This window comes from Hylobates moloch, unplaced genomic scaffold, assembly GCF_009828535.3.
Source record: "Hylobates moloch isolate HMO894 unplaced genomic scaffold, HMol_V3 SCAFFOLD_3, whole genome shotgun sequence".
NCBI classification, from domain to species: domain Eukaryota; kingdom Metazoa; phylum Chordata; class Mammalia; order Primates; family Hylobatidae; genus Hylobates; species Hylobates moloch.
Genome location: NW_026652278.1, coordinates 162,868,522 through 162,881,707, shown reverse-complemented (window position 1 = coordinate 162,881,707; position 13,186 = coordinate 162,868,522). Strand labels below are relative to the sequence as shown.

The 13,186-nt window shown below is 35.7% G+C and overlaps 1 long non-coding RNA gene across 1 annotated transcript; it reads left to right on the top strand.

Annotated features, from left to right (window-relative positions):
- The first annotated feature begins 2,499 nt into the window (after positions 1-2,499).
- Positions 2,500-12,979, top strand: LOC116466034 (uncharacterized). The gene is made up of 3 exons (XR_009212952.1): positions 2,500-6,153; positions 8,222-8,315; positions 11,328-12,979. It is a non-coding gene; the product is annotated as an uncharacterized LOC116466034 (long non-coding RNA).
- Positions 12,980-13,186: the final 207 nt, after the last annotated feature.

Genomic DNA, 13,186 nt, shown 5'->3' with positions numbered 1-13,186 from the left:
CTTGGCTCACTGCAAGCTCCGCCTCCCGGGTTCACGCCATTCTCCTGCCTCAGCCTCTCCGAGTAGCTGGGACTACAGGCGCCCGCCACCACGCCTGGCTAATTTTTTTTGTATTTTTAGTAGAGACGGGGTTTCACCGTGGTCTCGATCTCCTGACGTCATGATCCGCCCGCCTCGGCCTCCCAAAGTGCTGGGATTACAAGCGTGAGCCACCGCGCCCGGCCGGAAGTCATCTTAAGGAAATAATTCCAAATTGGGAAAAGGCAACATGCACAACTTTAATTACATCATTGTTTTTGAAAGAAAAAAGAGATGAAAACACTGAAATTCTAACAAGTACCCAACAAATATTTGAGTACATTCTATGTACCAAACACTGTGCTAAGCACTGGTTGAGAAGACCAAAATACATCCTCATGATATATTACTATGATGCCACGATATTTATCAATAATATGGGAAAATGCTTATTATAAAGTATTTAAAATTGTACATGTGTGTATATTGTACATATATACACAAATTACAATTACTATGTAAAACAAAGCAAAAACCTGTGAATACAAAGGAGACTGGCATAAAATATACCAAAATATTATAGATAGTGGATTTTTTGTCTATTTCCTCTTTAAAATCTTATTAAGGTTCATATATTTTAGATAGAAAAAAATAAATTCATCAAACTATTCAGAACATAAACAATGTTCCTAATTTACCTAGTAGGGTTTCCCTTCAGAATGTTTCCATGTATTTTTATTCAAAATTTATTTTAAAAAGACACTTAGTTGACCTGTTAAATCATTATCTGGACAAATGTTTTGTTTTCAAGCTTAAAAAAGTATATTGTTTTATTTTATTTTTGTCTCATCGAATTAAAGACCAACAAGAGAAAGATACCAAATCTTTACTGAGGAAATTTTTATTTGTTAAAAAAAAAAATTAAAGGCTTTCTTCCTGGCACGGTTGGACAGGAAGGTTGGATTTAATTTAAAATGATTAATGAGATTTTGTCAGACTCCTTGACTTTGCCACCACTGCAGTTTGTCAGTGCAACAACCTGGGAAGCCGGACGCCACTCTGTCGCCCAAAACTATTCTCCAAGGAAAAAATTAACTGGAAGGACTAGTGCCAGGTCCCCATCAGTGGCGTTGTCTCTCTGGTATTGACAGTTTAAAAGTCTAAATCAGAAATATGTATGTTTGGGGACCCACATACTTAAGATATTGTTTTTAGTCTCTTTGCAAGTAATCACTTTTCAAATATTTAAGTTGTTGACATTTTCTAAAGGAAACTTTGAAGACAAAATCTGTACTAATGTCCCCTCTCCTTAATTTGTTTTAAAAATTAAAATAAACAAGGAATTTTAGGATCTCAGGTTACATTCTATTTTTTTAACTTAAAGAATTAAAGTGAAGCATTTTTTTAAAAGCAAAATCATTTTTCATTTTTCAAAATACTTTTAAAAAACATAAGCTTGACTAATTTTATAATCAAGTTTTTAAATTAAGGTATAAGGTTGCAATATGACTCAATTCACCCTTATTTATGTATGTATTGTTTAAAAATGATGACATTAGCTAAACTCAAATTGCTGAATATACCTAGTTACTAGGTGGCAAATGGAATATATATTTTTGCTTCAATACTGATATTGTATTTAGTATTGTACGGATCATTGTATTTGACATTTGTGTTTAACTGAAAGTTAAGTAAATGTTAATACCAATTAAACACCAAATGTCAATTGCTAATTCCAAAAACAATACCAATACCAAATTACAATAACAATTGTATAAATTGTTATTTGTATTTGTAGCAATTACCAATACCAGTGTTTATCGTTTTATTTCAAAACCTGTCCAAAAGAATTCAAGCTAGAGAAGATTCTTCCAAAAAAAATGCTCATAGAAAAGGTCTTGATATAACAGACATCCAGTGGCTCCTTTTACAGAAACTTAATGTGTATTTGCCAATTTTTATCTAAACAAAAAATGAACAAAGAGTGCCCTCATCTTGAACAATTTGAGGGTAGTTTTCTCCTCTGAGCTGCATGAATATGTGTTCCCAAAGGGAAATTACCTTTTGCCAGGGCCAGAGTTCCAGTGAATATCTGCCTGTGCTCCTGTGGTAGGCAGTCTGAGAAAAGTGGGGTGGCCCAGAAAAGTTTGTCAAAGCTGCTGACCTTTTAGAGAGGACAATAAAAGGAGCTAAGTAAAGTAGTTCTGTGTGTATACTAGCACAGTGACACCCATCACATTGCCCTCCAGTGAGTTTCTTCCAAAGCCCATGTCATTTTCAATCTTGCGGCCATTGAATAGTTTATTGTATTTCTATAATTCTCAACAATTATATATTTTATTTTCTCAATGTTTGTGAAATTAAGGGAAGGAGAGAAATACATATTTTTCCCTAAAAACGGATTGCAAAGTCTAATTTAGGCAATTGTGTTTGCAAAGGAGTTCATAGTTACTCATTTTCTTTCCCTTTGGAGATTTTTGTTCTTACAGCATAAATTCTAAAAATATGTATTTCTCTCCTTCCTTTAATTAACCTTGGTACTATAATATATAGTATTTTCCTGGATGCCATCCAAAAAAGATTATGACCATTGTCAATAATAAGCCAGAGAAATGAAAAACTTGAATGAAACCAAGCTTATATTGGATTAGGTGAAATTCAATGCCTTGTAACAGCTCTCCTAGAGTGGCATTTATTACCATGATGGATTTGTATTGGTTCTGGGTCTGGTTCTTAGCCTCAGAATTCTGGTTTTGTCAGCACCCCTCAAGCACGTGTATTTTTCATGACATGATTTTAAATCCAGAACTAAAGGAAATGTTACAGTGATAACCTACTAAATGTGATCAGCACCTTCTCTCTCTCTGTTTATCAGCCTACAGTAAATTGATTGACGGGCATGGAGTCCGATCAAGGGGAGTTACCTGAATCAAATGCTTTATGTTTTGCTTCAGACTTAAATAGCCAAATGCACTCCTCAATAGAGATCATTTTGCACATTTAAAATTTGATAGCTGAAATCACTTTCTACTAGAAACTGCCAACAATTGCTCCTATATTGCTTTTAATTTTACACTAAGTAGCATGCTATTTTGCCCTTTCATCAGTTTCTCATTTCTTTGACTCACAATGTTTCTAATACTTCCACTTATTATTACATCAATTTATTAAAGCCTTAATGTAGCCAATCACATTACAGGCAAGACCTGCTGTTCCAACATCATTCTGATGTACTTTGTGCTTTTCTCACTGTTTAAGGGAAATATCATTTCTCACATATTCAAGTTCAAATTTACCATAACCCCTAAGTACCTATGATACATTGATAAATTTAGAGCATTATTTTATATTACAAAGACATTTTAATTTTTAATATTTAAGCATTTAAAGATGGCTCATTTTGTGCAAGAAAGGAACTTACTAGGTGCTGTGAAAGAGACAAAAATGAAGAAAATTACCCCTCATTATTAAGGACTTCAGTGGGAGGAAGGCAACCATAATACATCACATACGGTTCTGTAATACTTCATATATAATATCACCACAATTTTTCAGAGCTCTGGAGGAGTTATGTGACTTTTGGAGAATCACATGACCATTTATAGGGACCAAGACAAACACTGACTCCCATGTATCTTTTGTTTGTTACTAACCTTAATGAATAGCAGAAGAAACGGTGTTAAAAGATTTTTTTAAAAAACGACTAGTATTTTAGAAAGAGAGGAGTAAGCAATTAATACCAACTGGCTGAGTGTGAAAGAATGAATGCTATTTCAGTAGGTGTATTACCGACTGAGTTAACGTGATCAAAGACATGAAATCAAAAGCTTATAAGGGTCATGAAATAGTGAATAATCTGCTAGAGTTGGAGGGTAAAGTGGGAGTGATGTGGAAGAAAAGCCTGGAAAATATAGTTTGAACAGACAGTAAGCTAAAATAGAGAGTCAGCACTTTATTGTGTAGGCAATTGGATATTTTTCAAGAAGAAAGGTATCATTTCTGATCTGTGTTTCAGAAAGATCTCTCTAATGCCAATCTAATATGTGAAGTAGAAATGCAATAGACTGTAGTCTAAGGAAATTAGTGAAGAGGCTACTATAATTACGCAAGTGAAATACAATGGAAATCTGAACTTTAGCACTGTCATTGGGGGTGCAAGTGATAGAAGCAAGATTTGAGAGAAACTTTTGAAGTAAACCATCTTGGTGAACTACTGGCTGTTGGACATGAAGATGAAGAAGTTAAAAATTACTCCAAATACTCTGAAGAAGGAGTTACCATTTTAGATGGAGGGAATGTAAGTGAAGAACACGTCCTCTTGGGTTGGGAGGAAGGTGGTGATGACGGGAGGATGTAAGCATGCGAGAATGAGTTCATTGTGGTCAATTTGAGGTATTCATAAGACAATTATGTGAAGGTATTCAGCTGTTAGTTGTATAGTGTTAAGATGGGAGATAAAGGCTAAGATAATGTTTTGGGAGAGTCCTCGGCATAGACATAGTAGAAGAAACTAGAGGAGTTGATATGCATTGTGACATTGTCATGAGCACTTAGCACAGTGCATGGCAAGCTGTAGGATCTAAATACGTGTTGTATGAACAAATTGATTTTGACAAGTGCTCTCAAATCAAGCATCCAAAAATCTCAAAGTACTTTAATAACATTCCTTGTATATAAAAAATTACCATCCTGTCTCAATTTAAACACTCTTCCAGAATAAAAATTTTAAAGTAAATAACCAAGGTGCACTCTGTTCAGAAAGGTTTCCTCCTGCCAGGACATGAAGTATTCTACTTAACAAATATTCTTTTTTAGTTGACAGACTGTATCTGACCCTTTAATTGGAAGTACTGAAAACTAAAACTTTAGCATGAAACCAAACCAAATTATATCTTTACACTGGTGATTAAGAAGCATGCAAACCCAATCCTCAGCCAACCCCAAATGTTTCTTCTAGTCCTCAGAAACCCAGATTTAGTTGCTTTCACACTTCACTGAGGTTTAGGATTCCAAGGCATCTTCTGAGTTTTGTCTCATTGCCCTTGATTCCTTGCTGTCTTATAATACAACTACAAGCTTCAAAAGAACCAAACGAAGCTGTTCTCTTCCATCCTCACTGCCTTAGAATGTGTTGTGTTCTTAGCAGAAATAAGAAGAGGAGCCCTCTTCTTACAGAGTTTCAGTGTAGTCTTGGAGGCCCTCCTTACTCTCCTCCACTGATTCTACCTTTGGCCCTTGGTGCCTAAGTTTCTCCTCAATGCCCTTCTCTGCATGCAAAGCAACTAGACATCTCTGGGTCACCAGCATCGCCAATTTCTCAAAACAGGCCCACACTTAGCTTAGGACCACCCCAGTGCTCCTCAGCCTCTGCAGCCAGGCACCTGCCTCATAATTGGGGGACTATAGAGTTTATTGTCTAAACCAGGACACTTTTGAGAGTGCTAAAATGCTAAACCAGATGGTACTTCAGGACAAAAGGCATAAACTTAGTATGTGTGGTTACCCTACCCATGACTATAATACAATGTGATAAATGCAATAATGAAAGTTTAAACACTTTGCAATGGAGACATTTTGAATGTAATGCACCAGGGGGTCAAAATTTGTTTCCAATCAAAAACATCACTAAATTATGTTCTAATCAGCATCCATGATAAAAACCATGGCATTAAGCTCGGGATATTTGTATTATGCTGCACAGCAGAGCCCTGGCTCTGGGAGGAAGTACTTTTCCAGCTTCTTGGGAATGTATTTTGTAGCTCAAAATTCCTGCAGGGGAGCTCATTTTGCAGTTTGGTCAATGCCATAAGGAAGCAAGTCTCAGAAATTTCTGAAAAAGTTGTAGAAATATTTCTTTGCAATATTGATAATAAAAATCCAAATTATAGATCAGATTTATCTTACATTTATTGTGCTATGGGCTTTGTATTATTTAATTTATTTAGCCTCCAGAAGTATGCTCTGAGGAGATAAACATGACCATTTATAGAGGTCACAGGCTAGCAAGTCCTGGATCTACTGATTAATCTCGCTCTGTCTTTGCAGCCCTGAGAGGATAAGTGCTTTCCAAAGCAGAGGAGCAATAAAGGCTGAGCCCGGGAGTCAGAAACAACATTGGTCCATGCACCATAAAATGTAAGCGCCATGAAAGAAGACACTGTTATATTCACTTCTCCATTCCCAGCACCTAAAAAAGCCACTAAAACATGATAAAGGTCAGGAAATACGTGAGGAAGGAAGGAACTCATAGAGGGAGATGGGTTTGGGGAAAAAAAAGGCAGAAGCTGTATCTGGCAGGGCCTGGTAGGTAGTAGCAAAGAATCTGAATTCTATTTCAAGGGCAATAAAACATTACAGAAAGATTTTAAAAGAGGAGGCATGTGATGTGATGTATGTTTTTAAAATAATCATTCCTGACTGCTGTGTGAAGAGTGGGTAATAGGCTGAAGCAAGAGGGAAAGGCCAGAGTCCAGTTAGCAGGCATCTGAGGCTGTTCAGATGGAAGGTCATGAAGGCTTAGAACTGGGTGGCGGCAGTGGAGATACAGAGAACTGAGATGGGGCCGTGGCTCATGCCTGTAATCCCAAGCCTTTGGGAGGCCGAGGTGGGAGAATTGCTTGAGCCCAGGAGTTCAAGACCAGCCTGGGCAACATAGTGAGACCCCCATCTCTACAAAAAATAAAAATATAAAAATGAGCTGGTTGTGGTAGTGCACACCTGTGGTCCCAGCTACTCTGGAGGTTGACGCGGGAGGATTGCTTGAGCCCGGGAGATTGAGGGTGCAGTGAGCTGAGATCGCGCTACTGCACCCCAGCCTGGGCGACAAAGGAAGACTGTGTCTCAAAAAAAAAAATAGAAAGAAAAAAAAGAGGGGAGGGGATGGGAGGGGAAGGGAGGGGAGAGGAGGGGAGGGGAGAAAAAGAGGGGAGGGGGGGGGGGAGTAGAGGGGAGGGGAGGAGAGGAGAGGGGAGGGGAGGAGAGGGGAGGGGAGGAGAGGGGAGGGGAGGGGAGGGACTGAGAACTCCTGGATTTTTGGCTTTAAAAACCTGACAGCTGCTAGTGCCCTTTACTGAAATGAGGAACATTGGGAAAGATAATGTTTAGAAAGAAATGCAAGGGAGTTATCCATTAATCTAGATAAATATAAAAACTAGTTAAGGATAAGATAACTGTTTATAATAACATATGAAGTAAAAACCCTAAATAAAATGTGTACAATAATTATAATTATGAAGAAAATGTATATTGAAAATTTTGAGTAGAAAATATGGTTACATGAGAACTTTGATGTATTGAGGAGTTATTGAGAAATTTGTGGTTTTAAAAAGTTTTATTGAGTTCTGCTCTGCTTGTTATACTATTGTGAACTAAAAAGTAAAATTCTCGTAAGAATAAGTCTATGAGAAAAGCCTAAAATGATAGTAATCCAGAATAGAATTTCATCATAATAAAGTCATTAAAAAGTTGACATATTTTGTAATGGGAATTAAAAATAAAAACACTAAAAGCTCTATTTCCAGGTCCTGAAACCCAAAGCAGAATTATTGCAGTGAGGGTTGGGGGGAGGGTGGGTGAGATTTACTTTTGTTTACACTAACTGAAGGTAAAATCCCTTTACATTTAAAATTGTATTAATAATGGATTTTTTTTTACTAGAATACCTTGGCTTGATTACCTTATGATCTATAAATACATTTTATACGAATGACTTCTCCATGAAACAAATTGTAGTTATCAATCAGTAAATTTGTTAATTGAACTATGTGGAGGGCCCTGAGCTAAGCAGAACAGATATAAATTGGTGCTTGATTGTTTATTGAGAGGAATTGAGCCTGACTTAAATGTTTTTCCCTAACTTCAAAAGATAGCTTCCCTACAACTCTGATAAATGGAAAACAACCACATCTATCAGAAACAACCCACATTTCCAATTTATGTATAAAATAATATTTCCTTCGCTTATTCACAACCGTTATCAAAACTCATGGCCAAATGTATAAACTCTGCTATGAGACACACATTTTGAATGTGTTGAGAATTATCACAGCCAAAGTGAATATGTAAGGAGAAAAATTTCAGCTATAAACATTAAAATGTTAATGTTTTACTAATAATTATGTCCTTAGACACACAGTCTTGTTGGGGAGAACATTTTCACAAAGAAAAACATTTATCTCTAAAATCTCACTTTATGTATTTTTAGAGAGTGGAGTCTTGTTATGCTTCCCGGGCTGCTATTGACCTCCAGGACTCAAGCAGTCCTCCTACCTTGGCCTCTGAAGTAGCTGGGACTACTGGTGAGTGCCAGCATGCCTAGCTAATATCTCACTTTTGGGTTAGAGGCTACTCATCTGAAAACAAAGATACAGATTTCATATGTTAGACAAGCACAGAAAAATCTCAAACTCTATATTTAAACAACTCTACAAGTGTTCTACATCCTGTATAAACCATTTTTCAAAGAAGGAAAGATTTTTTTTCTTTAATCTCTTTGGGAGATCTAAAGATGCATAAAGATCCAATTTCATTGAGAAAAAGAACACAATTCTTTACCAAAGGTGTGATTAAATGAAGTAATTTTATTTCTTTGCAATAAATGTGAGATCTCACTTAAATGGTCTCTGAAAACAAAATATATGCATAAAGGCCCGATTTCACTGAGAAAAATATCACAATTCTTTTCAAAAGAAGAGGTCTGATTAAATGAAATAATTTTATTTCTTTGCTATAAATGTGAGATCTCACTTAAGTGGTCTCTGAAAACAAAATATATTCATGACTGCATGTATGTACATATGGGCATATGTGTTTGACTACTTATCAGCATGGATGTTATTATAAGATGTTAGTGTTTTGGACACTAACCCCCCAAATCAGCAAATCAAAGTGTGATACCTAAATTGATCTAGGTAAATTTGAATAAAATTGAACCAACGCTTTGTGGTCCTTCTGCAAAGCCAGATGTTCAGACCCTTAGGCAGATTTCATAATCCACACATCTGGTGGCACAGAGAAATATAGGGAGGAAAAGAGAAAATTTTCTTAAGGTAGGCTTGGGGATCTTGTAGATGGGCCACTAGGGAACACAGCTGGCTGTCTTCTTGAAGAGATGAGCCCCAAGCAAAGAATGCTTTGTAAAACTGAACACAAAGTGTATCCTGACCATTAGCTATTAACTATAGAGCTCAAAAAGAGACTTTACAAATATCATTACAAACAAAATATGGTGGAAATTTTCATAGAAAGCCACATTCTTTGTACCAAATTTTGCTCTACAATAAGCAGTCAATTTTGCACACCTTGCCACCTAGTGGATAACCTGAAACCTACAGGATTTTTCCCCTTAATTTCCATGCTCTGCAGAAAAGTTCCCCAACTCTACCAAGGGTAGGTTATTTTGTTTGTTTTAGTCATTGGTGCTCAGAGAATTGTAGTAAACAGTCAACAAATAGTTGTTACATTAATAATAAACATTAAGTTGAGGCATACTTCATTTAAAAACTATTGTTATGGGGAATGTAATGGAAAAGACAATCTGATGTTGGCAAAATGTGTTTCCTAACTGAAATGAAAGTTTTGAATTATTTCAAAAGCAAATGCTGGGGGATCTATAGTTTCCTGTTAGAGATGTATCTACATAGCACATTAGGAAGAGCCAGGCACGGTGGCTCAGGCCTCTAATCCCAGCATTTTGGGAGGCCAGGGCAGGCGGATCACTTGAAGTCAGGAGTTCAAGACCACCCTGGCCAAAATGGTGAAAGCCCTGTCTCTACTAAAAACACAAAAATTAGCTGGCGTGGTGGTGGGCACCTTTAATCCCAGCTACTCAGAAGGCTGAGGCAGGAGAATCTCTTGAACCCGTGAAGCGGAGGCTGCAGTGAGCCGAGATCACGCCACTGCACTCCAGCCCGGGCAACTCCAGTCTGGTCGACAGAGTGACCAAACAAACAAACGAACAAACAAACAAAAAACAAAACAAAATGAAACAACAACAAAAAGAGATGTCATTATTGCTCTGTGTAGACAAATCATCCAGATAATTTCATTTAGCTATTGAGAGCCTACCCTTCTTTCTTCCAAGTTGTCCCAAATAAAACTAACTCTAAAAGCAAATATTCTTGCTCCTTTGTCTAGACACCATTGCTAGTTTCATTCTTGCTTTGGGCTGTGATGCTTGCTACTCCCTTTTTCTGCTGTCCCAAATTATGAAGCCCTTTTATTCATTTAAAAAGAATACCTATGCATATGTATAAATGTATATATATTTTTTCCTTTTTCTAAATAACATTTTATTCATTTTGACCATATGACTCATTCATATGGTCAGTGAGCCGAAGGTGTTGATGACTCTTAAACATGTTTCTCCTAGCATAAATATTGGTGGTAAAAAGCAGAATAATGATCATGGTTTTCAAATAGGGAATACCACTAATGTCTTTGATTTTTGAAAATATTTTAAAAAACAAACATATGACTATGTCTTAGTACCTTAAAATTCAGGCTGAAAACAATTTATTAGGTAATCCACTTCAAGTTTCTTTTGCAGGAGGATTATTTTCCATTTTGTTATGGATTATTTTCCATTTTCTTGCTAAAATCAGCAAAACATATATACACATAACAATATACGACTAGTTCATTAAAAGAGCTTATTCTTTTTGTTTTCAAATCAAGCTCATTTTAGATTGACAATATCTTAATGCATTTTAGGAATATATTATCAAGATTAAAATCTTACTTTTTATTAGCTGAAGTTGTGTATATTCATTATATAAAACTGACTTATGTTGCATAGAATTAAAGCCCTCCCCAGAGTTCATAGTTTTAAACAAATATGCATACATATCCAACTACATATTAAATCCAAAGCAAACAATGACTTTATGTTGACAGTGAAAAATGCAATCTTACATACATAGTCTACAAAACAACTGAAAAATTTTAAATGCCAGATTTGAGGAAGCCAAAAAATTTTAACAATAAGAAATATGTTATGAATTAAAATATTCAATCTCGAAAGCCTTTAAAAGTGAAACTTGCACTGTAACTGCTTTCTAAGCTAATTTTTGCCACTTTTAGGAAAAAAGATGTTTACGTAACATTTTTAAAAGTGCAATCATTTCTTACATAGCTTTATGATTGAGGATAACATTAGTATGCACCTACAACATAACACACAAAAGCAAAGCTTAGAATAACATTTTAATTATGTTTTAGTGTATGTGAAATAATTTGTTTTTCTCAATTATATTCCTGGGTCAAGGTCTAAAGCATTTATTTGAACCAGCTATATATCTTATTTTCATAAGGGTCTCAGGAGGCAGTAGTCATATGTTGTTACTTCAGCTCTCCACAAAGGCAATACAGTACAGATCTCTGTACTATAAACGACAAGGACCAGTCACAATTTCAGTTCTTGTTACATTGATAAGACTCCTTCAGGTAAGAGATTAAAACATGCCTTTATTATTATAAGGTTAGTGACCATTTTAATGGAATAAAAGGATTATTCCTGTTGCATTGGAGATAGGAAATTTGGGGTGTGAATGTGTGAGGTAGGTGTCTTTTCCCTCCTATGCCTGTATTGTTCAAAAGCTCTTTGACATTAGAAAAAGGTTAGCTCTATAATCTTAATGTTAATATTTAGTATAAAATCTATGGAGAACACACATTATATAGGGAGCCAAAAAGTTCAACTCTTTTTTTAATGGAGAGAAGGTAAGTAGGTGATCTTCACACACTAAGAGGTTTTGCCTTTTAACACCAACAACATAATACTATTTATATTTGCTCTATCATTGTGATTAACTTCCCTTCCCCCTCCAAAAAAAAAAACACACTTAGCTTACTCACCTAACAGTAATGATATATATCATTTTAAAAACAAAGAAATTAATTTTTTCTACCTAATGTGCATGACTGATGTTGAAAAGATAGTGAGGGTTACCCATATATTCACACATGTAGATTGTGGAAATAAGAGACAGAGAAAAAACTCAACAGATATAATATGTAAAGCTGTCAAAAGACTTTCAAATAGCTAATTCCTTCAGATCATATATTTCAATATAAGTTGCTGTTTAAACAGAGGTCTCTCATTTGGTGGGAGGAGCTTTTAAAAGAAAAAATACATGAAGGTAAGTAATATTACCTTTGCCATTTGTTATGAAATAAATATATCATGAGGAGTTATGTTTCATTAAAATGTAATACTTATAGATGACAGTTTCAAATGATCAGATATAAAATGTATATGTTATGTTTTACCAGGAAGATTATACAGTATTTTTAATCTTGATTTTTCATGACTTCTTGCAAATATGCATTTATTGCTTTCCAAACCGTATCTGGGAATGAAGGAGAAAAAATTGTTTTATCCGAAGAGTTAGCTGTTCTTCCTTGGTTCAATCAGGAGTAAGTTCTGATATCGTAGAGGGGAATGTATTAAGATAATTCCTAAAATATAACTGTGCTTTTATTGTTTTGCGTATGCTGCCAGGAAGTTAAAAACATTTTGTTTCAAATAACTGTGTATGTTTAAAAGTCAAACCTATTATTTGCTATATTATTTGTCATGTGCTATAATTTGACAGAGCAGCAATGTTTTTCCAAAAAGTAAAATTTTATAACCAAAGGCCATCAATTGTACAAATGACTAAGAGAATTAAATTTTATTAAGTTGGAAATGTAATTTATTCATTGTAACTGTTTTAAGAGAAATTAAGTGAGTGCTTTGTATGTAGTTATCGTAAATGTTATGTGTATTCTTTTAGAAAACCTTTTACTTGTTTTCCTTCTTTTCACCTTCAGTGTCCTCGCACGAGACTAGCACAAATCATACCTTATCTGTCATAATAAAGTATAGCGTTGGAAATTCTAAAGAGAATAAAAATTACTTAACGTCTTTAACATATTTGAAGTAATATTTATGAATAAGGGGGGGGCTGTCCATTTTTGAGTTTCGTCGCGCCTATGGTTGAGGGATTTTCTCATTATCATCTCCTGATTCCCAGAGAAGGAAGCCAGTCGCGTGGCCTTAGGACCCCTGGCTACCGGGAGTGGAGGAGTGGAGGGTCTGCCCCAGCTACCCCTGTGGCCACCGCCTCTCCCTCCAGGTGTGTGTGGGGAGGGGGCTGACAGAAGCAGGAGGCGACTTGCCGAAGTAGGG